This window comes from Drosophila erecta, unplaced genomic scaffold (genome assembly GCF_003286155.1).
Source record: "Drosophila erecta strain 14021-0224.00,06,07 unplaced genomic scaffold, DereRS2 tig00000321-arrow-arrow-pilon, whole genome shotgun sequence".
NCBI classification, from domain to species: Eukaryota; Metazoa; Arthropoda; class Insecta; order Diptera; family Drosophilidae; genus Drosophila; species Drosophila erecta.
Window position 1 is genome coordinate 814,410 of NW_020825222.1, and position 21,467 is coordinate 835,876.

General features: G+C 45.4%; 1 pseudogene; it reads right to left on the reverse strand.

Moving 5' to 3' along the window:
- Positions 1 to 19,100: 19,100 nt before the first annotated feature.
- LOC6556247 lies at positions 19,101 to 19,279 on the reverse strand (annotated as a pseudogene).
- Positions 19,280 to 21,467: the final 2,188 nt, after the last annotated feature.

Here is a 21,467-nt window from a genome sequence, read left to right on the forward strand (position 1 = left end):
TAGCTTCTGACGAGTCATCAACGAAATGTGTGGTCTGGCGTTGTCCTGGTGGAACACTACACCCTTCCTGTTGGCCAATTCTGGACGCTTCTGGTCGATCGCCTGCTTCAAGCGGTCCAGTTGTTCGCAGTAGATGGTAGAATTAAGCGTCTGGCCATATGGGAGCAGCTCATAGTGGATGATTCCCTTCCAATCCCACCAAACACACAGAAAAACCTTCCTGGCCGTCAATCCCGGCTTGGCCACTGTTTGGGACGATTCACCGGCCTTGGCCTTGGCCTGTGGTCCATTTTTCGTCGCCAGTCACCATCCGCTTCAAGAATGGGTCGAGTTCGTTCCGTTTCAGCAGCATATCGCAGGCGTTGATTCGGTCCAGAAGGTTTTTTGCGTCAAATCATGCGGCACCCAAACATCAAGCTTTTTTTTGTATCCAGCCTTCTGCAGATGGTTTAAAATGGTTTGGTGACTAACTCCCATCTCCTGGGCGATGTCACAAGATGCCACATGCCGGTCTAACTCGATATATTCCATGATTTGATCGGTATTTGTCGTCACAGGTCATCCGCCGGCTGGCTTATCCATGGTGTCGTTTTCACCGGCTCTAAATCGTCGAAACCATTCCTCCGCGGTTCGAAGTGATAGAGTACCATCCCACAAAACACCATTAATCTCACGGAACGTTTCTCTGGCGGATTTGCCTTTAACGAAGGAAAACTTTAAAATAGCGCGAATTTCGGCGTTAGTGAACTCCATGTTTACACGTCTATAACTGTTGAACGCAATATCCAATATCGTTTTGTAGGTTATGTCAAGACCTTTCAAATGATGTATAGTATTGCCGAGCTCTGTAGCGCTTTGTACATAGCCGCGAAATTCAAAAGACAAAAAGGCGGAAGGGAGATATTTGCCAAACTAATAATATACCGCGTTAACGATATAATTTTCCAACTTAACGGCAGGTAATGTATTATTAAATAAATTAATATTAAATTAAATTATTAAATAAATTTGCCTGCATCAAAAAATTAAATATGGAAACGATTTGTTATTCTATATAATTTTTGTAAGTATCAAATTTAAATCATCATGATCCGAAATATATATTTCGAATAATGCATGAGGTCGGCAACCACTGCCTACCTATTGTAGCTTTTGAAGTCGATCAGAGCGTCGTTTACACTACTATTACCTCTCACTTATATTGCTTTTCTCTATAATACTAAGTCAATATACGAGTATTTCTAAATTTTTTCTATATATTCTATATTCTATATATTTCTATATATTATATATATTTTTATACATACAATAAATATTCATTTTCATATGTTTTATATTTAATTTCCTTATATTATTGTCAATATCATATGAATACATAAGTTTTGAACAATACCAGAGGTCGGCGACCACTGCCTATCTATAGTAGTTTTTGAACCCTCTGTCGAGGGAGCGGAGATTATTGTCCTCCTGAAGCCTGGTAAGACTGAGGCCAACCCAGCCTCCTATCGTCCGGTCAGCCTACTGGCAATCCTCTCCAAAATACTCGAAAGAGTATTTTTGCGCAGAGTATTGCCTGTACTGGACGAGGCCGGATTGATCCGCGATCACCACCGGCTAGTCGAAAGCATAAACTAAAATCCTGCCTCCCAAGCCCTCACTTTACCCTCCTTTATATTTAATTTGCTTATATTATACAATAAAGATACGGATATTTCATGAATTTTTCTTTATATATAATTATATACATTTATCCTTTATTTATATGATATGGACAATATCATATGCGTCACTAAATTAATTTTTTTTTTTTTTTTTATATTACAGAATCTTTAAGAGAAAGCGGATGCGTTTGCTGACCATCTGGAAACCAGTTTCCAGCCACACGCCCTATGTGATGACGAAGACGTTGAAGAGACGAAGCAGTTCGTTGACGCAGCCTGCCCTATGGACCTGCCTATCGCAGAGATAGGTAGTCAGAAGATTCTGGATGAGATCTCGTGCTTGAAGCTCACCAAATCTCCTGGCCACGACCAAATCGACGCAGCTGCCCTCAAGCTACTCCCAGCGAACTGCATAGAGTTCCTCAAGGCTCTAATGAACCAATGCTTAAGACTGGGACACTTTCCTTCTCAGTGGAAGTGCGCTGAGGTTATCGTCATACACAAGCCGGGCAAGCCAGAAGCCGAGCTAGGCTCATATAGGCCGATCTGTCTACTCGCCATCCTGTCAAAAATCCTGGAGAAGCTGTTCCTCAAGAGGTTGCTGACCATTCTGGAGGAAAAGAGGATCATCCCCGACCACCAGTTCGGTTTTAGGCAAGGACATGGCGCCATTCAGCAGTGCCACCGGGCCGTCTCCAGGGTCTTGGATGCCTTCGAAAACAAGAAATATTGCGCAGCAGTCTTTCTGGATGTGAGGCAGGCTTTCGACAGGGTGTGGCACCTTGGCCTGCTATTTAAGCTGAAGCAACAGTTACCGACCCCATACTACATGTTCCTTAAGGCATACGTCGAAGAGAGGAGGTTTTACGTGAGGAGCAGTAACTCCAAATCACCCCAACACGTGGTGAGAGCCGGGGTACCTCAGGGCAGCGTACTCGGTCCTGTGCTGTACAACATATTCACCTCAGATATGCCAGTATCTGAAAACAACAGAATATTGACATGCACCTACGCGGACGACACAGCGCTTCTGTGCTTTGACGCAACTCCTACCCTGGCAGCTCAAGGGCTGCAACACGAGCTGGACACGATTCAGTCATGGCTGAAAAGGTGGAACATCGCCATAAACGCTGACAAATCCACCTACGTCACGTTTACACTCAGACCAGGCAACTGTCCACCCGTCCACATCAACGGCACCAAAATACCGTCCAATGCGAGGGCCAAGTACCTGGGACTAACCCTGGACAAGCGTCTCACATGAAGGGACCACATAGGGGAAAAAGTAAAACTCATGAGGCACAAATGCCGCTCCATGACATGGCTCCTGGGCAGACGAAGCACGCTACCCACTAGATACAAACTACTGTTCTACAAAGCCATCATAAAGCCGACAAATATAAGATTGCCTAGGGTGATTCCCTACACAACCGCCAACGTACCACATAATTTAATTGATTGCCCTCCTGGGCAGATGTAAATAAATATACTGTAATATAAAAAAAAAAATCACATCCATTGTCGTTTATAAAAGAAATTATAAACTTTAAATGGTTTAGAAGCCATACATTGCAAATTGCCCCTTATTTATCATTGCAGACCAGCACGGATACGACCTTAGAGGCGTTCAGGCATAATCCAACGTACGTAGCGTCATACCACTGTTCGCTCGAACAAGTATTGTGCCATTGGTCCGTACCTGCGGTTCGTACTACGCAGGAATGTTGTCGCAACAACGTTTTGTATTAGTAGGGTAAAACTAACCTGTCTCACGACGGTCTAAACCCAGCTCACGTTCCCTTGCATGGATGAACAATCCAACACTTGGTGAATTTTGCTTCACAATGATAGCGACGTCGCTATGAACGCTTGGCCGCCACAAGCCAGTTATCCCTATGGTAATTTTTCTGACACCTCTTGTTAAAAACTCTTTAAACCAAAAGTATCGATAGGCCGAGCTTTTGCTGTCCCTGTGTGTACTGAACACCGAGATCAAGTCAGCATTTGCCCTTTTGCTCTATGTGTGGTTTCTGTCCGCACTGAGCTGGCCTTGGGACACCTCCGTTATTATTTGACGGAGGTCAAACTCCCTACCTGGCAATGTCCTTGAATTTGATCATACCTGAGTAATTGGAGTTACACCAAATTTTCAAATCAAAACTACATAAATGCATCGTTTTATTAAAGAATTTGTTTGCGATTATAATATATAACAAACTCGTGATTCTTTGATCAAGAAGCTTGCATCAAATCCCAATACCATAAGATATAATAAATATATCCGTATAATGGCTAGGAAATGATACACGTTCCATTTAATCAAGTAAGTAAGGAAACAATAAGAGCAGTGGTATTTCATTGACGATAATAAACCGCGGTCTAATATCTCCCACTTATTCTACACCTCTTATGTCTCCTTACACTGCCAGATTAGAGTCAAGCTCAAAAGGGTCTTCTTTCCCCGCTAATTATTCCAAGCCCTTTCCCTTGGATGTGGTTTCGCTAGATAGTAGATAGGGACAGTGTATGAATCGGATCCCTCCGAATTTGTTTTACGTGGCGTATTCCACATTGAAGAGATTACAACCACGGCACCCTATACACCCACAAGTGAGCATATGATGCATGTGTCCAGATACGCTAGACAAAACGTCCCGGTCTTGAAGCTATAGCTATGTACATAGCAACCACCCCGGTAGCAATTCGAGTGCTTGCTTGCCGGGCAACCACACGCCCGCTAACCACACGGCGAAGCGTCAGGCTAAGTGCCCCCTCTTCTGCGGAACGCCAACTCAGCGAACACAGCCAGCCGTTGGGTTCTCTCCCGATCCTCCAGGATTCTTTCAAATGTCCAGTCCTCGCCAACACGCTGCACTCCAAGTCCATCGAGGTCTCGCAAATCTGCATATAGGGGGCAGGAGCACAACCCGTGCACCCAATCCTCGTATGGATCACCACATGCGCAAGCAGTGGAATCGCTGAGGGCTCTCCCATGCAAAAATTCGTTGAACGACCCGTGCCCAGTGAGCAAGGAAGACGCCATTATCGAGAAACCAAAAATTGGATCCCGATAGACAAGGGTGACGTCCGGGACGAACCTGTGCGTCACCCGTCCTGGTTCGCTGTCGTCATCCCATCTGCTTTGCCAACTCAATAGCAAGCATTCCTCTAGGCGAATCTCTTTTTGCTTCCGGCTTATGTCCTCGCCATAGAGCCAGTCGTTCTCCTCCAACGGGTATCGCTCCAGCGAACCTTAACGTAGGCGCACGTCTCAAGGCACCTTTGAGCAGCATTATTACCGTCTTGCTGGTTGAAACAGCAACGCCTATTTCCGCTCCCCACGTTTCAACGATGGACATCAGTTGCGCTCCTTTTTCCTCTAGCACGGCTCGGGAATTTCCCTCGATGAGAAGAAGCAGGTCATCCGTGTATGAACTTAGCAGGCAATACGGCTCGAGGCGCTAAGCATTACTTCCATCAGCATGTCCCAAATAAATGGGCCGCTGATTGACCCCTGCACGCAACCTCTAGTTACCGGCATATTGACTGCACCGGTACTGCTTCGGAGCTTATTTCCCGGCATCCCAAGTCGGCTAGTCGGCGCAGTACAGAACTCCATTCGACGTTGTCAAATGCTCCTTTAAAGTCCACGAATGTGCCGAGCACGTATTGCGCTGGACTGGCGTCAACACTGCTCTTCACGTGTCTCCAAGCATCCTCCACACAACGTCCTTAGCGAAATCCGAACTGCCATCTGCAGCCTTCCGGAAGAACTTCTCTTACACGATTCACCATGATTGCCTCAAGCAACTTGCCAAAAACTGGCAGTAAGCAAATTCCCCTATATGAGGAGGGCTCACACTTGTCCTTCTCGGGTCCCTTGAGTAGCGCCTCTACGATCGGACTGCGCCCGATCGGATGCATCGGAAGTACAACGCTGCCAGGTGCTGAGGTACGGCGCGCCAGACTGCCTTGCAAATAGTGCCATTGATGCCGTCCAAGCCAGGCGAACGCCTGCTCTTCAGTCGGGCAACACAGACATCAATCTTGAGTGTTTCAAGGGCCGGTGGGTCTTCCTCCACGATGGCAGTCGGTGCTTCGGACTCCGCAACTGGGAAAAAGTTGCGAAGGAGCACTCGTGCACAATCACCCCAATCAGTGATCAACTCGCCATTCACGCGGAGGCACCCAATCTCCGTGCACTTTCTTCGACCTCGGCAAATCTTGTAGACGCGCCCCCATGGATCATCGGCATGATCTCTTACGAAGCGTTTCCAATCGTCCGTTTTCGCTCTCCCAATGAGCTTTTTGTAGTTGGCTGAGGTCCGTCTCAGCTCGACTACTAAAGGCTCGGCAGCAACATCTCGATGCCGTGCATCCTGGAGTTGGCGACGAAGTCTCCGAACTTCGCGCCTCGCAGCGCGAGGCAATTCCGGCAGTCCACCGGGTTCTGGCACCTTGCCGCGGTGTGGCCCTGCTGCCCGCACTGGCGGCAGACGTTGTCTTTCTGCCGGCATTCGCTAATCTTGTAGTCGTAGCCCACGCACCTGTGACAGGCATAGGTGCGGACCTGCGATCGGCATCGGAATGAGAACCACCCGACCAACATCGAGCTTCGCCATCGCTTTATCGTCGACTTCTAGCGTCACATTAATAGTGGCGCCGTCAGTCACTGACCGCGCCTTAGTCAGCAGGTGCACCGACTTCTTAAATTGCGATGCCGCGCTTCTTTCGCAGAGAAATTCGAGAAATTTCTCGGAAATTTCCGATTGAAAACTGTTGATTTCCGCGACACGCGATTTACTTTCGCTCACAAATTTTTCAACTTATGTTCGCGACACCTTGACACACACTTTACTCCGTTTTTAAACGTATAAATCCGCGCGTTTACTCCAAAAATGACCGTATTAATGGGAGCTCGTAGAAAACACGTCCGTCACTGACAGTACGTAGATAGGGACGGTAGGAATCTCGTTAATCCATTCATGCGCGTCACTAATTAGATTTTTTTTTTTTATTTTTTTTTTTTTTTTATATTACAGTATCTTTATTTACATCTGCCCAGGAGGGCAATCAATTAAATTATGTGGTACGTTGGCGGTTGTGTAGGGAATCACCCTAGGCAATCTTATATTTGTTAGCTAGGGTCATCAGAGGATTCCTTTAGGGAACCCGGAAAGGGAGGTCAAGTGGATGGTTTCTTCGGAGTCTTCTGCGCTGTAGGCTGTTGTCCAGAAGGTTGACAGCAAGTTGGTTCTGGTGGTTCTCCAGCTTCTCCAGGTGCCTCCTGCTGGCTTTCCTGGATTCCTCGGCGACACTTTGCATTTTGAGGTCCCTTTTGATTGTCGTGTTCCTCACGTAGTAAGGACAGTTGAGGATAAATCTTAGAATGCGGCATTCTGCTCTCTGTAGTCTTTTGATATTTGTAGGGGAGGCAGTGCCCCACAGCTCGATGCCGTATGTCCAAGCCGGCTTTATGATGGCTTTGAAGCGCAGTAGTTTGTATCTAGTGGGTAGCGTGCTTCGTCTGCCCAGGAGACATGTCATGGAGCGGCATTTGTGCCTCATGAGTTTTATTTTTTCCCCTATGTGGTCCTTCCATGTGAGGCGCTTGTCCAGGGTTAGTCCCAGGTACTTGGCCCTCGCATTGGACGGTATGTTGGTGCCGTTGATGTGGACGGGTGGACAGTTGCCTGGTCTGAGTGTAAACGTGACGTAGGTGGATTTGTCAGCGTTTATGGTGATGTTCCACCTTTTTAGCCATGACTGAATCGTGTCCAGTTCGTGTTGCAGCCTTTGCGCTGCCAAGGCAGGAGTTGCGTCAGAGCACAGGAGCGCTGTGTCGTCCGCGTAGGTGCATGTCAATATTCTGTTGTCTTCATATACTGGCATATCTGAGGTGAATATGTTGTATAGCACAGGACCCTGAGGTACTCCGGCTATCACCACGTGTTGGGGTGATTTGGAGTTACTGCTCCTCACGTAAAACCTCCTCTCTTCGACGTATGCCTTAAGGAACATGTAGTATGGGGTCGGTAACTGTTGCTTCAGCTTAAATAGCAGGCCGAGGTGCCACACCCTGTCGAAAGCCTGCCTCACATCGAGAAAGACTGCTGCGCAATATTTCTTGTTTTCGAAGGCATCCAAGACCCTGGAGACGACCCGGTGGCACTGCTGAATGGCGCCATGTCCTTGCCTAAAACCGAACTGGTGGTCAGGGATGATCCTCTTTTCCTCCAGAATGGTCAGCAACCTCTTGAGGAACAGCTTCTCCAGGATTTTTGACAGGATGGCGAGTAGACTGATCGGCCTGTATGAGCCTAGCTCGGCTTCTGGCTTGCCCGGCTTGTGTATGAGGATAACCTCAGCGCACTTCCACTGAGAAGGAAAGTGTCCCAGTCTTAAGCATTGGTTCATCAGAGCCTTGAGGAACTCTATGCAGTTCGCTGGGAGTAGCTTGAGGGCAGCTGCGTCGATTTGGTCGTGGCCAGGAGATTTGGTGAGCTTCATGCACGAGATCTCATCCAGAATCTCCTGACTACCTATCTCTGCGATAGGCAGGTCTATCGGGCAGGCTGCGTCAACGAACTGCTTCGTCTCTTCAACGTCTTCGTCATCACATAGGGCGAATGGCTGAAAACTGGTTTCCAGATGGTCGGCAAACGCATCCGCTTTCTCTTGGCTTGACCGGCACCATACACCTGCAGCTGTTTTGACAGGTGGCACCCTCCGCGCAGGCCTCTTCAGGTATTTGGTGGCGTTCCAGATGTTGTGCTCAGCATTGCCAGGCTCCAGTTCTACTAGGTACCCCTCGAGCGCCTTGCTTCTCGAGTCATGAAGCATCTGTTTGAGCTGCTTGCAGGCTCTGTTGTAGGCCCTCTTGTCAGACGGTGTTCTGCTAGTCTGCCAGACTCTCCTCAGCCTCCTTTTCTCCGATACCATCGACGCCAGTTCAGTCGACCATAGATGGTTGTCCCTGCGGGCCACTTGGAGTCTCCCACTGTTGGTAGGAGGTGTGGGTGTGGCCAACCTTGCCGCCTGCTGGATTTTGCCAGTAAGGCTAGCAACGGCTTCGTCTATGTCTCCTCCAGTGCTGATAGCCGGATGTGGGTCAACGTTTTCTTCAAGCCAGCTTTTAAACACAGTTATGTCGGTATTTCGCCTGATCAGTTTGGTGCCTCTGGGGGTACTTAGGAAGGAGGTCCTAAGTAGTATCCTGACCATGCTGTGGTCAGAGCACAGCTCGTAGCACCCAACTGTATATACTTTCGCCGGGTCGAATCCTCTACTGATGCCTAGATCAAGGAGGTCCGGTATTTTGTTAGGGTCACTGGGCCAGTATGTCGGCTCACCCGTTGTGTGTAGATTGCAGCCCAACTCTCTGACGCACCTAAGCAGAGTGCTGCCCTTGGGGTTGACAATCCTGGAGCCCCACCATGTGTGCTTGGCATTAAAGTCTCCGCCAATAAGAAATTTGGGACCCAAGTTTTTCAGCTGCAGTGACAACTCGGGATGGCTAATTGTGTAACGCGGGGGCAAGTATGCTGCCGCGATACAGATTTTGCCCGAATGTGTCAGCAGCTGAATCCTGGCGCATTGCATCCAGTCCAGCTGCACCGGCTCCATCTCCTCGTACAGTAATCCACTTCGCACTATTACTGTGGCTCCACCTCTAATCCTGTCCGCCGGGTGCAAGGCGTTGACCACCTCGTAGCCAGGGATTTTGAAGTGAGACCTCGTTGTAAAGTGGGTCTCGCTGACCAGCATCACATCTACCTGGTTGGTTTTCAGGCCTTGTTCAGGCCTGGTTTTTTCTTCTTGGCCTCGATATATACACAGCCTTGGTATGAGGCAGTGTGCGCCTCCCCGCAGTTACCGCATGTAGCAGGAGCGTCTTTGGCCTTAGTGCACTCGATAGATGCATGCCCCTGACCGCACTTTACGCAAGTGTACTGCAATCTGCAGTACCTCTTGGTATGCCCGAAAGCCTGGCAGCGGTAGCACTGCACCAGGTCATTGAATTTTCTGGGCTCCTCGGTGGAGACCACAGCGTGGCAGAGCCTGTTGATCTCGAACACCTTTTTATTGTTACTTGAAGGCTCCAAGTTTACAAAGAACATAGCCATAGGGTTCTTTGTGGTTCTTGAGATGGCGTTCTTGATGTCTCGAACAATGTGTCCGAGCCCCTTTAGTTCTTCAGTGATGAAGTCAACTGGCGTTGTTGAATGTAGCCCCTTAATTACCACGCGAAAAGCTCGATTTTCCTTAAGCTGGAAAGTCCGGAAGGCCATGTTGTGGTTGTCCATGTGGTTGACAATTTTCCGATATGTCGAGCTGTCTTTCGGCATAATTCTAACGCTACCTCCTCTGGTAGCCTTGTAAGCGAAGCTACCTGGCTCGGTTACTTCTCCAAGGTCAGCTAGCATGTCTGCGATGCTGTGCACCCCAGGTATTATGATTGGAGGGGGCTTGGGTACAGTGGCCTCCACTGGTATAGCTGGTTCCTTGGTAACAACGTCCTCTTCGATAGGCAGTGCAGCGACCGATATGGTGTTTGACAGCAGCTCCTCAGCATCGCTGACCTCATTGACTTTGGCCAGCTTAGCTGTCTTTTTCTTTTGGGGCACGGTGAACTGTCGTACCTCACCTGGTTCCTCGGATTCATTGTCAGATTCGCTGGAGCTGGAGCTGCCAGTGGCCGACGTCTTCTTCTTTATGTGTTTTAGTACCTTGGGTACTTTGGGGTTTACAGTCGTAGCTAGGTTAGGTGGCTCCTTGCGCTTGCCTGCATTCTTCTTAGGCACCAGCGTTTGCCAACCATTTTTCTTAGAAGTGGGCAAAGCCACATTATCCACTTCCATATCGTTTTTGCCCATGGTAACTGCGTGCTACTGCACGTGTCTTTAAGATTTTGCCTTTTCTGTATGAGTGTGTGTGTAATTGTCAGGCACAGAAGGGGGGAGCAAAGAGCGCCACCTGCTGGCGCTTTATGGGACTGATTAACGCCCTCTGGCGGAGAAATTTTGTACTATAGGGGTAAAGGCGCCACCTATTTCGAAACTGGTTGTGGTTATCGGATTCAATTTAGCCAGTACACACACCACTGGAACAGCTGTTCCACCAGCTGAGTAGGCGACGACTGGTGACACCAGTCAGCTGATTTGCTATACACGTGTACTTTTGCAAATAAGTTAAATACCATCTGCAGCCAAAGGACACGTTGCATGAACTTTCGTTCGTGTATCACACGCACTTCAGGACTTGGGCCAACTTTCTGTACGTTTTTAAAGATTCCAGGTTAACTTTTTCACAGCTAAAATCACTCAGAGAATTAACACTTTATTCGTAGGCACGTCAGCACTCGACGAGAGTTAGGAAGTGACTGACTAATTAGATAACGAGGTATTTGGCTACCTTAGAGAGTCATAGTTACTCCCGCCGTTGACCAGCGCTTACTTGAATTTTTTCACTTTGACATTCAGAGCACTGGGCAGAAATCACATTGTGTCGACACCCGCTATGGCCATCACAATGCTTTGTTTTAATTAGACAATCGGATTCCCCAAGTCCGTTCCAGTTCTGAATTGATTGTTAATTGATAATCGTTATAATTAATAAGAACTAATTGGTTTAACCCAAATAGTATTATTAAAAATTTTACCAGGAAAGTTCCACAATTGGTTACGTAACTAAACTCACCGGGGAACAAGTAACTAACATAAATGCTAGAAACTCTATTTACCCAGAACGAGCACATAAACCATGTTATTGTTTCCCAATCAAGCCCGACTATCTCAATCTTCAGAGCCAATCCTTATCCCGAAGTTACGGATCTAATTTGCTGACTTCCCTTACCTACATTATTCTATCGACTAGAGACTCTTCACCTTAGAGACCAGCTGCGGCTCTTCTAGCCCATCTACCATATCTCTCTGCGAAAGACTTCCACGGTAATACAGCTATAAAACAGAAAAGAAAACTCTTCCGATATCTCTCGACGGCTTCTTTATGGTCGTTCCTGTTGCCAGGATGAGCACGAGGCCCATATTTAATAACAAACGGATACTCAACAGGTTACGGAATTGGAACCGTATTTCCTTTCGTTCAAAATTATTCAAGTGTATTATTTTCGCTTTGTTTATATAATTTGGCATTTTTGTTTTACTTGAAAATTTTCGGCTTTCGCCTTGAACTTAGGACCGACTAACTCGTGATCAACCACTGTTCACACGAAACCCTTCTCCACTTCAGTCTTCCAAGGTCTCAGTCGATTATTTGCTACTACCACCAAGATCGCCAAACACTTCTACGCATACCATTGTACCCTCCTACTCACTAAAGTTTCAAAATTTATATCACAAGTAATATAAATCATATACTTAACTTACATCTTACTTAAGTTCAGCGCCATCCATTTTAAGGGCTAGTTGCTTCGGCAGGTGAGTTGTTACACACTCCTTAGCGGATTTCGACTTCCATGATCACCGTCCTGCTGTTTTAAGCAACCAACGCCTTTCATGGTATCTGCGTGAGTTGTTAATTTGGGCACCGTAACATTACGTTTGGTTCATCCCACAGCGCCAGTTCTGCTTACCAAAAGTGGCCCACTGGGCACATTATATCATAACCTTGAACTTCATATCAAGAAAGTTAAAGTTCTTACCCATTTAAAGTTTGAGAATAGGTTAAGATCGTTTCGACCCTAAGGCCTCTAATCATTCGCTTTACCAGATAAGATTATTTTATATAATATTAAAATGCACCATCTATCCTGAGGGAAACTTCGGAAGGAACCAGCTACTTGATGGTTCGATAGGTCTTTCGCCCCTATACTCAATTCTGACAATCGATTTGCACGTCAGAACTGATTCGGTCTTCAATCAGGGTTTGCCCTGACTTCAACCTGATCAAGTATAGTTCACCATCTTTCGGGTCACAGCATATATGCTCAAGGTACATTCCAGTTAGAGGCATAAATAATATAAATATAAATTATACATAACTATATAGAACGCCCCGGGGGTGTGTTAATTAGCTATAAATGGTTAAAACTAATCCCATTATTTGTCAAGTTAATTACGCTTTTAGGTTTATATCCCAAGAACTTGCACATATGTTATACTCCTTGGTCAGTGTTTCAAGACGGGTCCCGAAGGGACCGTGTTTCCTGAATCTTTGGCATTGTTAATCATACAAGTGCATATAATAAACACAAAAATCAATGCCGTTATATAATTCCGAAAATTTAACGCACTGTAATCATATTAATCTATCAGCACATTATCAAATTAATAACATTTATTCTGTGTTAAAATGCAAGCAATTTAATTGGAATAAACTATAAGTTATATTTTATGATAAATTTGGTATATGCTAATAGATTACAATGTCGTCATATGGAAAAAATGCACACTATCCTCATAATATTATTTAAATATTATAATTTTAATGATGAATTTTCCATAACGGATATTCAGGTTCATCGGGCTTAACCTCTAAGCAGTTTCACGTACTGTTTAACTCTCTATTCAGAGTTCTTTTCAACTTTCCCTCACGGTACTTGCTTACTATCGGTCTCATGGTTATATTTAGTTTTAGATGGAGTTTACCACCCACTTAGTGCTGCATCAAGCGGGTGCGTTCTCTGCAGGCGTCTTAGAGATTGGCTATTGTCTAGGAGGCTGCTAGCCAGGTGGTTGGGGTGACTCTCCAGTCTTCTGGCGTATTTCTCGCTGTGTCGGTGAATCTCGTCTACCACCCATGGATTCCCGAGCTCCTCGTGGATGACAGAATTTTCGTGGTAGGGATGGGCATTGGAGACTATTCTCAGGCATCTGTTCTGGAATCGCTGGATCTTCATTCTATGCGAAGCACTTGTAGTGCCCCTCAGCTGGATTCCGTATGTCCATATCGGCTTAAGAATAGTCTTATAGATGAGCAGCTTGAGATTGTCACGCAGTTTGGAGTTTTTCCCAACAAGCCAGTGGAGTTGTTTGAGGCGTATGTTAGCCTGGATACGCTTCCTGTCTATGTGAGGGTCCCATGTCAGCCTTCGGTCCAGGGTTAGCCCTAGGTATTTGGGGGTGCTGGTGGTAGGGATGGTGTCGCCGTCGAGTGTGACCGGGGGGCATTCTCCTCTGCGCAGAGAGAAGGTTGTGTGGGAGGATTTGTCAGCATTAACCATGATGTTCCAACGTTTCAGCCATGGATCCAGTGCATCCAGTTGTCTCTGGATGATGGCTGATGCTCTTTGAGGGTTTGTTGCGTTCAAAATGTCGATGTTCATGTGTCCTGCAGTTCACACGATTTTTTTTTTTTTTTTGTTTTTTTTTTTATATTACAGTATCTTTATTTACATCTGCCGTTGGCGGTTATGTAGATTCCCTAGGCAATCTTATATTTGTTAGCTAGGGTCATCAGAGGATTCCCTTTAGGGAATCCGGAAAGGTAGGTCAAGTGGATGGTCTCTTCGGAGTCTTCTGCGCTGTAGGCTGTTGTCAAGGAGGTTGATTGCAAGTTGGTTCTGGTGGTTCTCCAGCTTCTCCCGGTGCCTCCTGCTAGCTTTCCTGGATTCCTTGGCGACACTTTGCTTTTTGAGGTCCCTTTTGATTGTTGTGTTCCTCACGTAGTAAGGACAGTTGAGGATAAATCTTAGAATGCGGCATTCTGCTCTCTGTAGTTTTTTGATATTTGTAGCCCCTACAGCTCAATGCCGTATGTCCAAGCTGGCTTTATGATGGCTTTGTAGAGCAGTAGTTTGTGTCTAGTGGGTAGCGTGCCTCGTCTGCCCAGGAGCCCGGTCATGGAGCGGCATTTGTGCCTCATGAATTTACTTTAGTGGTTTACTGGTTAGTCCCAGGTACTTGGCCTTCGCATTGGACGGTATGTTGGTGCCGTTGATGTGGACGGTCCACCAGTTGCCTGGTCTGAGTGTAAACGTGACGTAGTTGGTTTTGTCAGCGTTTATGGTGATGTTTCACCTTTTCCGCCATGACTGAATCGTGTCCAGCTCGTGTTGAAGCCCTTGCGCTGCCAAGGCACGAGTTGCGTCAGAGCACAAGAGCGCTGTGTCGTCCGCGTAGGTGCATGTCAATATTCTGTTGTCTTCATATACTGGCATATCTGAGGTGAATATGTTGTACAGCACAGGACCGAGTACGCTTCCCTGGGGTACTCCGGCTCTCATCACGTGTTGGGGTGATTTGGAGTTACTGCTCGGTAACTATTGCTTCAGCTTGAATAGCAGGCCGAGGTGCCACACCCTGTCGAAAGCCTGCCTCACATCCAGAAAGCCTGCTGCGCAATATTTTTTGTTTTCGAAGGCATCCAAGACCCTGGAGACTACCCGGTGGCACTGCTGAATGGTGCCATGTCCTTGCCTGAAACCGAACTGGTGGTCGGGGATGATCCTCTTTTCCTCCAGGATGGTCAGCAACCTCTTGAGGAACAGCTTCTCCAGGATTTTTGACAAGATGGCGAGTAGACTGATGGGCCTGTGTGAGCCTAGCTCGGCTTCTGGCTTGCCCGGCTTGTGAATGAGGATAACTTCAGCGCACTTCCACTGAGAAGGAAAGTGTCCCAGTGTTGAGCATTGGTTCATCAGAGCCTTGAGGAACTCTATGCAGTTCGCTGGGAGTAGCTTGAGGGCAGCTGCGTCGATTTTGTCATGGCCAGTAGATTTGGTGAGCTTCAAGCACGAAATCTCATCCAGAATGTCCTGACTACCTATCTCTGCGATAGGCAGGTCCATCGGGCAGGCTTCGTCTCTTCAACGTCTTCGTCATCACATAGGGCGAATGGCTGGAAACTGGTTTCCAGATGGTCGGCAAACGCATCCGCTTTCTCTTGGCTTGATCGGCACCATACATCTGCAGCTGTTTTAACAGGTGGCACCCTCCGCACAGGCCTTTTCAGGTATTTGGTGGCGTTCCAGATGTTGTGCTCAGTGTTGCCAGGCTCCAGTTCTACTAGGTACTCCTCGAGCGCCTTCCGGTCAATGAGACCTTGTTGGTTAATGTAGCTTGTGTTTGGGTTGCTGTTGCTGGGGGTATCCTCCCCTGGTGACGTCAGCGTAGCTAAAGCCAGAGAATGTGGCGTTGTTGATTGTCGCTGGTGGTATATGGGCCTCTTTCGACGTTGGAGTCATTGCCTTCGCTTTTAGCTTGGGGGAAGCCCTCTTCTTGGCCTCGATATACACGACAGCCTTGGTATGACGCAGTGTGCGCCTCCCCGCAGTTACCGCATGTAGCAGGAGCGTCTTTGGCCTTAGTGCACTCGATAGAGGCATGCCCTTGACTGCACTTGACGCAAGTGTACTGCAGTCTGCAGTACCTCTTGATATGCCCAAAAGCCTGGCAGCGGTAGCACTGCACCAGGTCATTGAGCTTTCTGGGCTCCTCGGTGAAGACCACAGCGTGGCAGAGCTCTCAGAGATCTCGAACACCTTTTTGTTGTTGCTTGAAGGCTCCAAGTTTACAAAGTACATAGCCATAGGGTTCTTTGTGGTTCTTGAGATGGCGTTCAATGCGTCCGAGCCCCTTTAGTTCTTCAGTGATGAAGTCAACTGGCGTTGTTGAATGTAGCCCCTTAATTACCACGCGAAAAGCTCGGTTATCCCTGAGCTGGAAAGTCCTGAAGGCCATGTTGTGGTTGTCCATGTGGTTGACAATTTTTGGATATGTCGACATATGTATATGTCTTACACTACCTCCTCTGGTAGCCTTGTAAGCGACGCTACCTGGCTCGGTGACTTATCCAAGGTCAGCTAGCATGTCTGCGATGCTGTGCACCCCAGGTATTATGATTGGAGGGGGCTTGGGTACAGCGGCCTCCACTGGTATAGCTGGTTTCTTGGTAACAACTTCCTCTTCGATAGGCAGCGCAGCGAATCTGTTGGTGTTTGACAGCAGCTCCTCAGCATCGCTGACCTCATTGACTTTGGCCAGCTTAGCTGTCTTTTTCTTTTGGGGCACGGTGAACTGTCGTACCTCACCTGGTTCCTCGGATTCATTGTCAGATTCACTGGAGCTGGAGCTGCCAGTGGCCGACGTCTTCTTCTTTATGTGTTTTAGTACCTTGGGTACTTTGGGGTTTACAGTCGTGGCTAGGTTAGGTGGCTCCTTGCGCTTGCCTGCATTCTTCTTAGGCACCAACCATTTTTCTTAGAAGTGGGCTAAGCCACATTATCCACTTCCATTGCGTTTTTGCACATGGGAACTGCGTGCAGTCTTTAAGATTTTTACCTTTTCTGTATGAGTGTGTGTGTAATTGTCAGGAGCAGAAGGGGGAAGCAAAGAGCGCCACCTGCTGGCGCTTTACGAGACTGATTGACGCCCTCTGGCGGAGAAATTTTTAACTATAGGGGTAAAGGCGCCACCTATGTCGAAACTGGTTGTTGTTATCGGATTCAATTTAGCCAGTACACACACCACTGGAACAGCTGTTCCACCAGCCGAGTAGGCGACGACTGGTGACACCAATCAGCTGATTTGCTAGCTACGTGCACTTTTGCAAATAAGTTAAATACCATCTGCAGCCAAAGGACAATTTGCATAAACTTGCGTTCGTGTATCACACGCACTCCAGGACGTGGCCCAACTTTCTGTACGTTTTTAAAGATTCCAGGTTAACTTTTTCACAGCTAAAATCACTCGGAAAATAAACACTTTATTCGTAGGCACGTCAGCACTCGACGAGAGTTGTCAAAAAACTGGTACGGCCTGTTGAGAAGTTTGCGTGTCCCCACCATACATTTTCAAGGTCCGTGGAGAAAATATCGACACAACAGTATGTGTCATGCTCTTCTAGCCCATCTACAATATCTCTCTGCGAAAGACTTCCATGGCAGTACGGCTATAAAACAGAAAAGAAAACTCTTCCGATATCTCTCGACGGCTTCTTTATGGTCGTTCCTGTTGCCAGGATGAGCACGAGGCCCATATTTAATAACAAACGGATACTCAACAGGTTACGGAATTGGAACCGTATTCCCTTTCGTTCAAAATTATTCAAGTGTATTATTTTGTTTATATAATTTGGCATTTTTGTTTTACCCATTTAAAGTTTGATAATAGGTTAAGATCGTTTCGACCCTAAGGCCTCTAATCATTCGCTTTAACAGATAAGATTATTTTATATAATATTAAAATGCACCAGCTATCCTGAGGGAAACTTCGGAAGAAACCAGCTACTAGATGGTTCGATTGGTCTTTCGCCCCTATACTCAATTCTGACAATCGATTTGCAAGTCAGAAATGTTTCGGTCTTCCATCAGGGTTTCCCCTGACTTCAACCTGATCAAGTATAGTTCACCATCTTTCGGGTCACAGCATATATGCTCAAGGTACGTTCCAGTTAGAGGCATAAATAATATAAATATACATTTTACATAACTATATAGAACGCCCCGGGATTGTGTTAATTAGCTATAAATAGTTAAAAATCTAATCCCATTATTAGTCAAGTTAATTACGCTATTAGGTTTATATCCCAATAACTTGCACATATGTTAGACTCCTTGGTCCGCGTTTCAAGACGGGTCCCGAAGGTATCCTGAATCTTTCGCATTGTTAATCATACAAGTGCATATAATAAACACAAAATTCAATGATAATTATGCCATTTTATAATTCCGAAAAATTAACGCACTGTACTCATATTAATATATCATCACTTTATCAAATTAATAACATTTATTCTGTGTTAAAATGAAAGCAATTTAATTGGAATAAACTATAAGTTATATGGAAAAAATGCACACTATCCTCATAATATTATTTATTTTCTTAATTATTATTTTTTTAATTATTATTTAATTATTATTATTTCAATTTTAATGATGAATTTTCCATAACGGATATTCAGGTTCATCGGGCTTAACCTCTAAGCAGTTTCACGTACTGTTTAACTCTCTATTCAGAGTTATTTTCAACTTTCCCTCGGTACTTGTTTACTATCGGTCTCATAATTATATTTAGTTTTAGATATAGCACTATCAAGCAACACGACTCTTTGGAAACATCATGTAGTAATCATTAACGTTATACGGGCCTGGCACCCTCTATGGGTAAATGGCCTCATTTAAGAAGGACCTAAATGGTTTATTTCTCATACTAAAATCTTGACGCTCCATACACTGCATCTCACATTTGCCATATAGAGTGACTTAGTGCTGAACTGTTTTCTTTTCGCTCGCCGCTACTAAGAAAATCCTTGTTAGTTTCTTTTCCTCCCCTAATTAATATGCTTAAGTTCACTTAAGTTCACTTAAGTATTACTTGATCGAAAAAGAAAATATTTATTTTCGTTTTTCACATCCAAATGTGAGATAATTATTTTCATATATATTTTTTAATATTATGAATAAAAAAATTATTATTTTATCTAATAATATACCATATGCTTATAAAATTTATACACAACTTTATTGGCATAGTCTTACAACCCTCAACCATATGTAGTCCAAGCAGCACTATAACATTAATTAAAGTACATAACAGCATGGACTACGATATGCGTTCAAAATGTCAATGTTCATGTGTCCTGCAGTTCACACGATGACGCACAGTTTGCTGCGTTCTTCATCGACCCATGAGCCGAGTGATCCACCGCTTAGAGTTTTATAATTAATTTTTATATAATGTCAATTTTGTTTTTATTGAAAGAAATTAAAAATGCACCATTTTAGTGGCATATATCAATTCCATCAATAAATGTATTTTTATACCTAAAATAAATGCTGCGAAATGTCTCAGTTTCATATAAGCATTATGTATCATATAATCTGGTTATTTACGGTTTATATTAAACTATGTTTGGGCGATACATACTGCAATTTATATAAAACATTAACCTGATGGGTACCAGGTACAACATTGTATATTTTAGGTTGTTGCATCAGCCAACGTATGCTCATAACTAAGATGTACAATACATATTCGCAACGCGTGTATATTATGGTCCATATACACACAAAGTTCACTTGACTTGATTTCATTAAGTTCTTTATTAAGTTCTATAATATGATAGGGACAATATCTGTTACAAAAGTTGTTTACAATTGATCCTATGCTTTGTCATTGTATTAAATAATGCTTTTATATGTAACTAGCGCGGCATCAGGTGATCGAAGATCCTCCCAATTTACTATGTTACAAATTACATTGTCATCACATCCATTGTCGTTTATAAAGTAAATTATAAACTTTAAATGGTTTAGAAGCCATACAATGAAAATTGCCCCTTATTTATCACTGCAGTCCAGCACGGATACGACCTTAGAGGCGTTCAGGCATAATTCAACAGACGTAGCGTCATACCACTGTTCGCTCAAACAAGTATTGTGTCATTGGTCCGTACCTGCGGTTCCTCTCGTCCTACGCCTGAATGTTGTCGCAACAACGTTTTGTCATTAGTAGGTAACCTGTCTCACGACGGTCTAAAGCCAACGCTTGGTGAATTAGAAGAGATGATAGGAAGAGCCGACATGACATGAGCGCTATGAACGACATCAAAAGCGACGTCGCTATGAAAGCTTGGCCGCCACAAGCCAATTATCCCTATGGTAACTTTTCTGACACCTCTTGTTAAAAACTCTTTAAGCCAAAAGGATCGATAGTCCGAGATTTTGCTGTCCCTGTGTGTACTGAACACCGAGAGTCAGTATTTGCCCTATTGATCTATGTGTGGTTTCTGTCCGCACTGAGCTTGCCATGGGACACCTCCGTTATTATTTGAGAGATGTACCGCCCCAGTCAAACTCCCTACCTGGCGATGTCCTTGAATTGGAACATACCTGAGTAATTGTTATACCAAAATTTCAAATCAAAAATACATAAATGCATCGTTTTATTAAAGAATTTGTTTGCTATTATATAACAAACTCGTGATACTTTGATCAAGAAGCTTGCATCAAAACCCAATACCATAAGATATAATAAATATATCCGTATAATGGCTAGGACACGTTCCATTAATCAAGTAAGTAAGGAAACAATAAGAGTAGTGGTATTTAATTGACGATACCAAACCGAGGTCTAATAATAGGTTGGAAAATATCTCCCTTCCGCTTTTAAGCTCTTTATTCAATGCCTTATAAAAAGTGTTACAGTGATCGGATTTAGTTCAAATATGCGCCGTTTTGTTCGATAATCTGTTTCCATCTAGATGGCAACTTCATAATACCTCCCTCGTAGAAGCCGCCCTCCTTATTTCCGAAGAACTCGGACAGCCACTTTTCACAAGCCTCTTTTGAGTTCAACTTTACACCACCAAGGGCATTCGCCATGGACAGGAACAGGTGGTAATCACTTGGCGCTATGTCCGGGCTATATGGTGGATGCGATAAAACCACCCATCCGAGCTCCCGTAGCTTCTGACGAGTCATCAACGAAGTGTGTGGTCTGGCGTTGTCCTGGTGGAACACTACACCCTTCCTGTTGGCCAATCCTGGACGCTTCTGGTCGATCGCCTGCTTCAAGCGGTCCAGTTGTTCGCAGTAGATGGTAGAATTAAGCGTCTGGCCATATGGGAGCAGCTCATAGTGGATGAATCCCTTCCAATCCCACCAAACACACAGCAAAACCTTCCTGGCCGTCAATCCCGGCTTGGCCACTGTTTGGGACGATTCACCGGCCTTCGACCACGACCGTTTTCGCTTGATATTGTCGTATGTGATCCATTTTTCGTCGCCAGTCACCATCCGCTTCAAGAATGCGTCGAGTTCGTTCCGTTTCAGCAGCATATCGCAGGCGTTGATTCGGTCCAGAAGGTTTTTTTGCGTCAAATCATGCGGCACCCAAACATCAA